The 10793-nt window shown below is 34.0% G+C and overlaps 1 pseudogene; it reads right to left on the reverse strand.

Moving 5' to 3' along the window:
• Positions 1-10008: 10008 nt before the first annotated feature.
• On the reverse strand, positions 10009-10107 carry LOC132297925 (small nucleolar RNA R71; annotated as a pseudogene).
• Between the last annotated feature and the right edge of the window lie 686 nt (positions 10108-10793).

Here is a 10793-nt window from a genome sequence, read left to right on the forward strand (position 1 = left end):
TTACTCATCCAATTTAAGCATTATATAGCCAATAAACCCTCATTCATGCACCCTCTCTCTCTCTCTCTCTCCCTCTCTATAACAGTGAAGCACAGCCCGCTCTTGGTCTCTCTAACTAGTGAAGCAGCATCCCCATTCCTCTATCTTCTCCACTTCGTTTCTCGATGACCGAATCTATTTAGTTTTGAATCAAGCCAAACCTAAGGTTTGTCTCTCTCTTATGAATGAATCTAGGGGTTTGAGGTAATTTTCCATCTAATTTATGTACATAATATGTGATTTTGATATGGGTTTATATGTTTCCTTTTGGGTTTTTCATCTATTTTGCACATTCAATCCAAGATTGCATATTCAATCCAATTTATGAGCGTATTTACGTAAATAGTTTTCAATTCACAACTTGTATTCTAGGTCTGTGACATTATATAGATGCAAATAGTTGATATTTGAAATTAATTTTCAAAGAAGGTAAATATATGTTTGGGTTGAACCAAAGTTTTTTTTTTATCTAACTAGGTCATTGTTGATGTTAGGGTTCTTATGTCTGCTGTGAGGTTATGCCCTCATTTTTGCCTTGTACTATACTGTTTCATTTATAATTTGTTTTCTTCATTTAGGAAAAATAAATAAATTCAGATGTAACCAATTCTGAATAACTTTTAAATTTTTAGCTAAAAGTTAAATAAAATTACTGACTCGAGCTTTTATACTGAAATTAACCAAAATAAATTCCATTGACTAAACAGTTTATATTCATGTATTTTACTTGGAAGCCATATGCCTTAGGGTGTTTACAGTTTTGAGTGCTCATTTATTCTTTTTCAAGTTTTTTTCTTGAATCTTTTTTTTTTTTCCATGAAAAGTAAAACTATGGAATTAGTGGTACGAGTAGTTTGTAAGGTCCACCTCACAAGTTGTTGAGTAACAATTTAGTTTTATACTTATAAATGAGATTGCTATGGAATCATTTTCTGTAATACCCCTAATTTTAAAATGATAGTCTCAGTATTATTTTAAATATTTTAATTAGATTTTTATTTATTTACTTGATTATTTGGCTATTTGATTACGTGTTTAATTGAATTGGTTAATTAAATGTTTTATTTGACTTAACTAATTAATTGAAAGTTTGTGCTTAAATGTTATTTGAATTAGTTGATTTAATTGATGTATGTTGTTTATTTGTAATTAATTGTAGATTAAATAATTAAATGTTTATTTTATTTTATAGATATGATTAGTAGTACTGGACCAATCAATTGGGTTACATGGACTACTTGAATATGAGGTTTAATGGATAAGGATAATTATCCATGGATAATTTTATAAATATAGATATATATATATATATAAAAGGAAAGTAATTTATTAATTAATATTATTGTAACTTAGTATTAATAATCTGATGTATATATTTTTATATTTGTATAATAAGGATATACATAGATTATATACATAACATATTTTTAGTTACTCATCGATAGTTATATATATATATAAGGAAATTAATTAATTAATTAATATTATTGTAACTTAGTATTAACAATATGATGTATATATATTTTTTATATTTGTATAATAAGGATATATATAGATTATATACGTAACATATTTTTAATCACCCATGTATAGTTTTATATATATATATATACATATAAAGAATGTAATTAATTAATTAATATTATTGTAACTTAGTATTAATAAACTGATGTATATATTTTATATATTTGTGTAATAAGGATATAAATAGATTATGTACTTAATATATTTTTAGCTACTTTTTTAATATTTTAATTTTATTATTTTCTTTTATTAAGTTGATTTGGATTGGGAAAATGATTAAGTTATTTTATTTAGCCTATAAATATATAAATATAGGTTAGTAAAAGGGGGTTAGAAATTAAATCATGCAGTATATTTTGGAGGAAAAAGGTAGAGAGTTTAGAGAGAGAAAGGAGGAAGAAAAAGAAGGAAGAGAGGAAGAAGGAAGTTAGAGTTTTTATCAAAATCCTTAAGGCAAGCTCTTTTCTTCTCTTCTTTTTTGATTTAGATTATATACATGTTAGATTAGTTCCAGGATTATGTAATTAAATTAATTGAACTTAATTGCATGATTAAAATTGAAATTATAGTGTATGTATATATGTAATGGGTTTGTGTATATGCTTAGTAGTTTGGACAAATTAATGCATGATGTATGTTGTACAATGTTTAAATAATGTTTATGAACTGTATTGGAGTTATTGGGACATTCTGGGAGGTTGAATTGGAGATTTGAAGCTCCAACAATGTAGGTTCGTAGGAGGAAGTTTGCTGAAGAAGGAAAATAACAGCGCAGGGTTTGGCCGACTGATTCAGGGCTTTGGTCGACTGAAGGAGGGCTATCGGTCGACCGATATTGGTCATTGGCTGACTGATATAGGTCATCGGCCGACTGATAGAGCTGTATCAGCAAACCGAAATTGGATTTCAATCTATCGATTCAGTACTAGAGTTTAGGTTTTGTTTGAGGTTTTGCTTACTGTTCATAATATGTTATTAAATCTGTTTTAATGATTTTAAATTGTTAAATTAGATTTATGGAGGATTTAAAAAACATGATTTAAGTACACATGTTGAGTATGAAATTTAATTGATTTAAAATGTTAAATTAATTAAATATGATTGGATTAAATTATTTTAATCAATTATTTGGTTTTAAATAAATTTGATCAGATTATGGAGTAGTACAATTATTTGAGATGCATGTTAATTTTTATGAGATAAATTCAATATGTGCTACTTAAAATTGTTATATTTTGTTCAATTAAATGCAAAGGAATATCTGTATAATTTATATCATGCTATGTATAAATTTATTTGATGTGATATCATAACTGTAACATTATTTATTAATTGTATGCATTATATGCACCAATATGGGATGATGGCATATTAGGGATAGAATAACTAAAAACGTGAAGTCCTACCTATTCATGTATAACGAAATGAATTAACTAAAATGTTAAATCCTATATATTTTCATGTCAGGTCAACTGAATCAGTTGAATGACATACATGATATTTATTTTATGTTTGGATAGGACATATTATATATATATACATATATATATATATATGTATATATATATAGTTATATGCCATGATATAAGCTCGAGTCTCGGGATAATGGTTAGGGTGCATATATTGCCAGGGATGTGTAGCTAGATATAGTGTAGTTGTGTGACCTGGTAGGTCTAGGTACTCATGCCCACTATATGTGCATTTTGCATGTTGCCTACTATTCAGGTTGAGACAACCTTATAGTCTAGTGAGGTTCATTTAGTATGTATATATATATGTGTGACCTGGTAGGTCTAGGTACTCATGCCCACTATATGTCCATTTTGCATGTTGCCTACTATTCAGGTTGAGACAACCTTATAGTCTAGTGAGGTTCATTTAGTATGTATATATATATATATAGGGACTATTTTTAATTAATTAGGATGTATATGAGTTCTAAGTCTCTATTTGGAATGTAGTATATTAGAACTTATTTGTGGGCCTGACCCAACATTATTTTTCAGGTGCTCGTTAATTCCAGGCTTAGGGATTGTTCGTGCTGAATAGAGATGATTTATTTACTCCTCCGTCTAAACGTAGGATTTTCTTATTATTGTTTTAGTCAGATATTATTTTATTTCAGTTGGATTTTGGATTAGGGGTCCACATGATGGATTTCCAATTTGTAATTTTAATTAATTACTGGTATCAGAGGATTTTGTTATTAGAGATTTAGTATTGGATTAGTTAATGAGGATTTATTAATTGGTATTCTTTCAGCTTTATTATTTATTCTTATTTCATTTTGCATTTTGTGTTCATTTAAATACTTTAATTGTTTGATATTCCCTCGGGTTTGGGCTTGGGCCTGATCAACCCATGTCTCGGAGTCGAGGGTTATCACAGTTGGTATCAGAGCATTCCAGGTTCAAGTGTCTATAGGGATCTATCGTTATTTGACTTTCACGTAGCGTATTCTTTTATGTAGAATCTAAGTTTAGGATTCATTGTATTCCTTTACAGTCCGCCTAAATCATTTTGACGTCTATCTTTTTATGTTAACAGAATGGTTAACACTAGAATAAGACGGGACAATCAAAGAAACAGGCAGTGAAAGGGAGCGGCACGTAGGCAGCAGAATCTCCTACGACGTCAGCAAGTTACAAAAGAGTAACCACTGCCGAGGTTTTAGGAGGAGGGTGATTAGTTGCACATCGAGCAGGAAGAAGTACAGCAGACTCAAAAGTCTCAGGATCGGGACCACACTCAATGCAGGGATCTAGAGTATTCTCCTCAGTTAGTTTACATCATTGTTCAAGCTGTAGCAGCAGGCGTAACAACTGCACTTCAGAATCAGCCGCACGTTCAATAGACACTAGTAGCAACACCAGTGGTTCAAATTATGTTTAACGGTCATTGTTATAAGTGTGGTGATTTTAGGCATTTAGCCAACTACTGTCCTGAATTAGCTCAGAGATAGTAGAATAGGGGACCACAGGCAAGACAGTCAGCCATAGGCTAACCAACAGAGAAGACAGTTTGGTACTTTCAGGGGTAGTTGCTATACTTGTAGAGAGCTGGGACACACTTTCAGGCAGTGTCCAAAACGAGAAGACGCCGGAGCATCCAAGAAGGAGGGTACCGGAGCTCAAGGATGAATGCTCTTTTAAGAGTGATACTTATTCCTTATAGCAGCGAAAGTATTATTAGTAGAATAGTACTTTTTAAATTACGTACACTAGTATTTGATTATCTTTAAAGAATATATGATGATTATTCTTTTGGAAGTTTATGGTTTAAAGAAGTTCATAATAAAGTGAACTGGTGGTTTTTGTATCTCTGTTTTGTTTCATGATGGCATTTTTTTTTTTTTTTGGTGATATTTGCATAAATGGTTTTATTAAATCATAGTGGAAAGTGCATGTTGCGATAATAAAGGAGTATCAAATGGAGTGATTGTATTTGGGTAGGCAAACAAAATTTTTGCTTATAACTACGTTGTGTTGAGACACGACGATTACTGATGAGTTTATAAAAGGAACTTATGGGAATCAATTCTGTAAGTTTGATTTCAAAGGAAGGGTTCCTAAGAAAGAGCGATTTCCTAAACATGAATAGATTTATAGTGCATTATATGCTATATGTGTTTTGCTCTACGGAGTATTCAGAAATATTGTTTATAGTTTAACTGGTAACATAATTATGTGATTGACCATATAGTATTACTACACCTATAGGTGATACTGCTATTTTACATGAGAGTGATGGGCTGTGACACTAGATATTGGTAGACTTAGGTTTTTAGCCAATCTATTGGTCCTGGACATGCACACTTATGATGTGATACTCGGGATTGATTGGTTATCTCACTACTATACCCAAGTTAATTGTTATGATAGGTCTATTATTTTCGCTATACCTTGTCAGGATATGTACGTCGTCGCAATGCCACGTTTTAACGGGATTTCTAGCACTTATTTATTTTCCATTAAGGAGGAGACTGAGGATGCGGTTACTGTATAATTGGATAATATACCAATTGTATATGAATTTCTGAATGTTTTTCAAAAAATTTCAGGGTTACCACCTAGTTGAGAGATAGACTTTGTTATTGACTTAGCTCCAGGCATTACGCCTATTGCTAGGGCACCATACGTGATGGCACCAGTGGAAGATGAGTGAACTAAGGTATCAGATTCAACAATTACTCAGTTAGGGTTTTATTCGTAGGAGTACTTCAACATGGGGAACGCCAGTTTTGTTTGTGAAGAAGAAGGATGGATCATTTTGCCTATGTATAGATTATAGGGAGTTTAATAAGGTTACTATTTGGAACAAGTATCATTTACCGAGGATTGATGATCTTTTCAATCAATTGAAGGGAGTTGCTTATTTCTCTAAGATTGATTTACGTTCTGTATATCATCAACTTCGGGTTAGGGAGCAAGATGTTTCTAGGACAGCGTTTCTCATTAGATATGGTTTTTATGAGTTTCGTGTCATGTCTTTCTGATTAATTAACGCACCAACAGTTTTCATGGATTTAATGAACAGAGTCTTCAAGGCTTACTTAGATCAGTTTGTTATCGTATTTATTAATGATATTTTAATTTACTCTAAGTTAGAGGATGATCATACTAGACATCTTCAAATGGTGTTGCAGACGCTTCGTGAATACCAGTTGTATGCCAAGTTCGAGAAGTGTGAATTTTAGCAGCAAAAAGTGAAGTTTCTGGGTTACGTAGTATTAGAGAAGGGGATAGTGGTGGATTTAGCCAAGGTTTCTGCAGTGGTAGAGTGGGGATAGCTTACTTCACCTACTGAGATTCGGAGTTTCCTCGGATTGGTAGGATACTATCGTAGGTTCATTAGCGGGACCACTCACTCATTTGACTAAGAAGGGTGTACGGTTCGTATGGGATGAACACTGTCAGAAAGTTTTTGATGAGTTAAAGGACAAGTTGATTTCTGCACCTGTTTTATCTACTTCATAAAGCGGGATAGAGTATCTTGTCTACACAGATGCTTCTTTGCAAGGTCTTGGGTGTGTTTTGATGTAGGAGGAATGACTAATTTCGTATGAATCTCGTAAGCTTAAGACTCATGAGCTTGATTATCCAACGCACGATTTGGAGTTGGCAGTTGTGGTCTTTGCCTTACGCATTTGGAGGCATTATCTGTTGCGAGAGCCTTTCAGATTATTCAGTAATCACAAGAGTCTACAGTATTTGTTCACTCAACGGGAGCTGAATATGAGACAGAGTAGATGGTTAGAGTTCGTGAAAGATTATCATTTCTTTATCCAGTACCATCCAGGGAAAATGAATGTGGTGGCAGATTGATGAGCACTGAAAAGTGGGTACTTAAACCCCTTAAGCTTAGGCATTCTAGTACCTTTATCTATCTTACTTTACCGTTTTAGATTGATTTCGTATTATTTCCATTTTCAGGCACTTATCCCAAAAATAAGCTAACTCAGCCAAATAAGAGCTTAATTGAAGCAATTCTGGGATTAAACAAAGAAAGGAGCAAAATGGATAAAGAAGGAAGCAAATGAAGCCAAAGGTGACAAGCAGCAAAGTTCGATCGATCCAAGTTCAAGGTTCGATCGATCGAACAATGATCGATCTCAGCACTTCAAGATAGATCCAAGCTTAGACCCAAAAGCATAAAGTCCAAAAGTTCGATCGATCCAACGCCACCCTTCGATCGATCGAACATTTTTGTCCTTATTCAAATGATTGATCCTATCCACAGTTGTACCACCCACTAACCACTTTTGTCCTTTTCCCATAAATATCTCCCATAAATATCTCGAATTTGTCTTTTTCCAAAAAGATCAGCCAGTTGGATCGATCTAGCCTAAGTTCGATTGATCCAAGACCAAGGTTCGATCGATCGAACTTCCTCCAGTGCGAAAAAGTTAAAATTCCATCTCATTGAAAGTTGTCCTTTATCCAATCATTAGGGAATATTGTATGCACGACCCCAGCTCATTTTGGGTGTCATTTTGACCTACCTATATAAGGATAAGGATTGCTTTTTACAAAGGAAGCCAACATTATTTTCATATCATCTCTTAAAGAGCAAGCTTAGAGGAGGAGGAAGCTAGAGACACCATAGGAGTTCTTCATTAACAAGGAGCAGATTTCAACCATGGAGTTAGCCCTTGAGGGTTGGAGCAACATCACCATGAGTGGCTAGACATCCTCTTAGGGCTAGAGTTAGCCCCAAACATACTTTTTATATCTTAATCTTGTGTATTATTGAGAGATTAGTGTTGTAATTGATGTTTTGACAATTTGATATATATAGATCTTGTTTATTCAATGATTTATGTGGTTTAATGCTTCCAATTGATCATTTCATTCTATCCATATGTCTATGTATGCTAGAATAGATGTTCATGTGCTTGTCTCTAGATTTTGTGTTATTGATGCATGTCTATGTGTATTGATGATATAGATTTGGAGATTGTCAAAACATAGTACTTAAAGGAATGCTCTTGTGGTTCTCTTGATGGTTCATTCTTATACCTTAATGGATTGTGTCTCTCTCCTAGTTTATTTTCATGCTAGTAGTGTAGATGTAGTGTAGTTGTAATGTAGTGTTAAATGGGAGGACAATCTATGCTTGTTGTTTGATGATCCAAGCTTTTGAATGCAAGTAGCATATGTCTCTATCCTTGTGTTGTATTTGGATTGTGAGCTTAATGAAAGGATTAATGACTTGTTTTGATTTATTGTGCCTTTCATATGTTGTTTAGATAATATATGCTTCATTGCTTAGATATATTGTGCCTTTCACATGATGTTTAGACAATACATGCTTAACTAGTCATCCTTGCTTGTTGAATAAACCAAAAACACACACACCAATATTGCAACACACCATTTGCCCTCATTAATCACTTGTCAATGATATAGAAATGCATTGCTTGGTGGTGATCTCTAAACCTCAAGATCTCTCTTTCTCTTACTTACTCTTAATTGCATTCTTTTGCTATCACTTAGTTTAATTTAGTTGCTCTTTAATCAACCAACCAACCAATTGTTTGATCACTCGACCTAATAGCTCTAATTGTGATTCCACGACATTGCTCGATCCTCATAATCCCTTGGGACAACCCCTTCTCACTCATGCTAGATAGTATAGGTGTTAAGTGGTTTATAAATTTAAATATGATGCCCACTTGACACTAATTTCCCAACTCAAAGTGTTGTTCATTATTTTATGCACACGTTCGGGATGAGTATCATTAGTTTTTGGCGCCATTGGCGGGGATTGATTGATTAGATTAGGCAACGTCGGATTTGTGGAATTGATTAGGATTAGTACTCTTTTGATCGTGTCTTTACTTTTTTTTTATTTTTCTTTTTGGTTACTTATTGTGTTGTTCTTACTTAACTAGGTGCATTGTTGGAGATGAAGCAAGCAAAGGAGCCGTTGAGCATTCAATTCAAGCAAGCAAAGAAAGCAAAAAGCTAAAAAATTCTAAATTTGCTAAGCTAAGCTTTAAAATTTGGAGTTGAAGTGCTAAAGGACCTTTGTGAGATTTTCTTTACTCAATCCCTTAGTTAAATCATCGACCCGCGTGGAGGCTTATTTTTAGTTGTCTTGCATCATTGTTGTTAAAGTATGGGAGTATGAAATAAATGTTTGTGGAAGAAGTCTAATTGCATTGTTGTGAAGGCATAGTGTTTGTCATTCTTTGTGTTTTGCATTGTGCATGCATGGACGTCGTTCATTGAGACCAACTCTTGTCCCTCTTGATTTGCATCTTGAATCTATTGTTAGAAATCCTAGGGGAAGAGGAAGTTCAAATAGAGCCAATCTATCAATGGATGACCATAATGACAATCATGTTGAGGACCTTGGTCATATAGACGAACAAGGTATCCTTCATCCCAATGTGCACAATGAGAACATATAAGTACCGTTAGGCATGCCTAGGCCATTCATTCACCAACCACCACAACAACAAGGCCAAGTTCCATATGGAATGCCAAGGCCAATGTATGCTCTACAACCTCCCATCAACAATCAAGGAATTTAAAACCAAGGTGTTCATGTTACACCTCAAGTAGCTAATCCACCTCTTGCTTTAAGAGACCATTATGTGCCTAATGAGTATAATGCACCTACATGCATCCAATTGCCTCCATTTAGAGCACATCATTATGAAATTAAGCCACAAACCATTCAAATGCTTCCTAACTATCATGGACTTCTAAGTGAAGAACCTTACAAGCATTTGGATGAGTTTCTTGAAGTATGTTCCACCGTAAAATATACGGACATGCCGGAAGATGTTTTAAGACTTAAACTTTTTTCATTCACCTTAAAAGACAAGGCAAAGTATTGGTTTAACAATCTTAGGCCTTTTTCAATCACTTCTTGGGCAAAAATGCAACAAAAGTTCTTGAAGAAGTACTATCCGGTTTCTAAGACCAATGCCATGAGGACCTCAATTCGAGAATTTTCACATGGGGATGGAGAAACGTTTCATGAAGCATGGGAACGCTTCAATGAATTGCTTAGGAAGTGTCCACATCATGATATGCCCAAATGATAATTATTTCAATACTTCTTTGAGAGCTTATCAGACAACTATAAGGGTATGGTTGATGCTTCCATAGGTGGCTCATACATTGATAGGCATGAGGATGACGTGTGGTGTCTCTATGAGAGCATGAGTGAAAATTCTTTGCATAGAACACTATCATCCAAGAATAGTAGAAATCCACAAGGTAGGAAGAGTGTTGGCTTACATCAAATTGACCATTCAAATGAAATAGCTGCCGAAATGAAGTCTTTATCTCAAAGGTTTGATCAATTTTTGATTAACCAAAACTCGGCGAACCAAGTATCTTCCTTCCCTAACCATTCTCATCGTGCATCAAATGAAACATGTATGACTTGTTCTAGTGTTCTTCATTCTACTTATCATTGTCCTCACGGACAAGTGCAAAGTGAACCTAATGAACAAGTCAATGCGGCTTTTGTAAACCAAGTGAACAATCCTTATGGTACTCATTATAATCCAAGTTGGAGGAATCATCTGAATTTCCCTTGGAAAAACCAAGGAGAGGGCTCAAACCCTTCCCAAGGCGGTTTTCAAGGAATGTACATTCCACCTCCACTTCAAAACCAAGGATCCCAAGGTTATAGACCTTATCAATCACAAGGGAATCAATTTGCTAATTCTCATTTTCCCAACCAATCTTATTCCCAAGGTAATACTAGAA

This window comes from Cornus florida, unplaced genomic scaffold (assembly GCF_030987335.1).
Source record: "Cornus florida cultivar Cherokee Brave unplaced genomic scaffold, ASM3098733v1 CherokeeBrave_3.0.0_Hap2_Chr02, whole genome shotgun sequence".
Lineage (NCBI taxonomy): Eukaryota > Viridiplantae > Streptophyta > Magnoliopsida > Cornales > Cornaceae > Cornus > Cornus florida.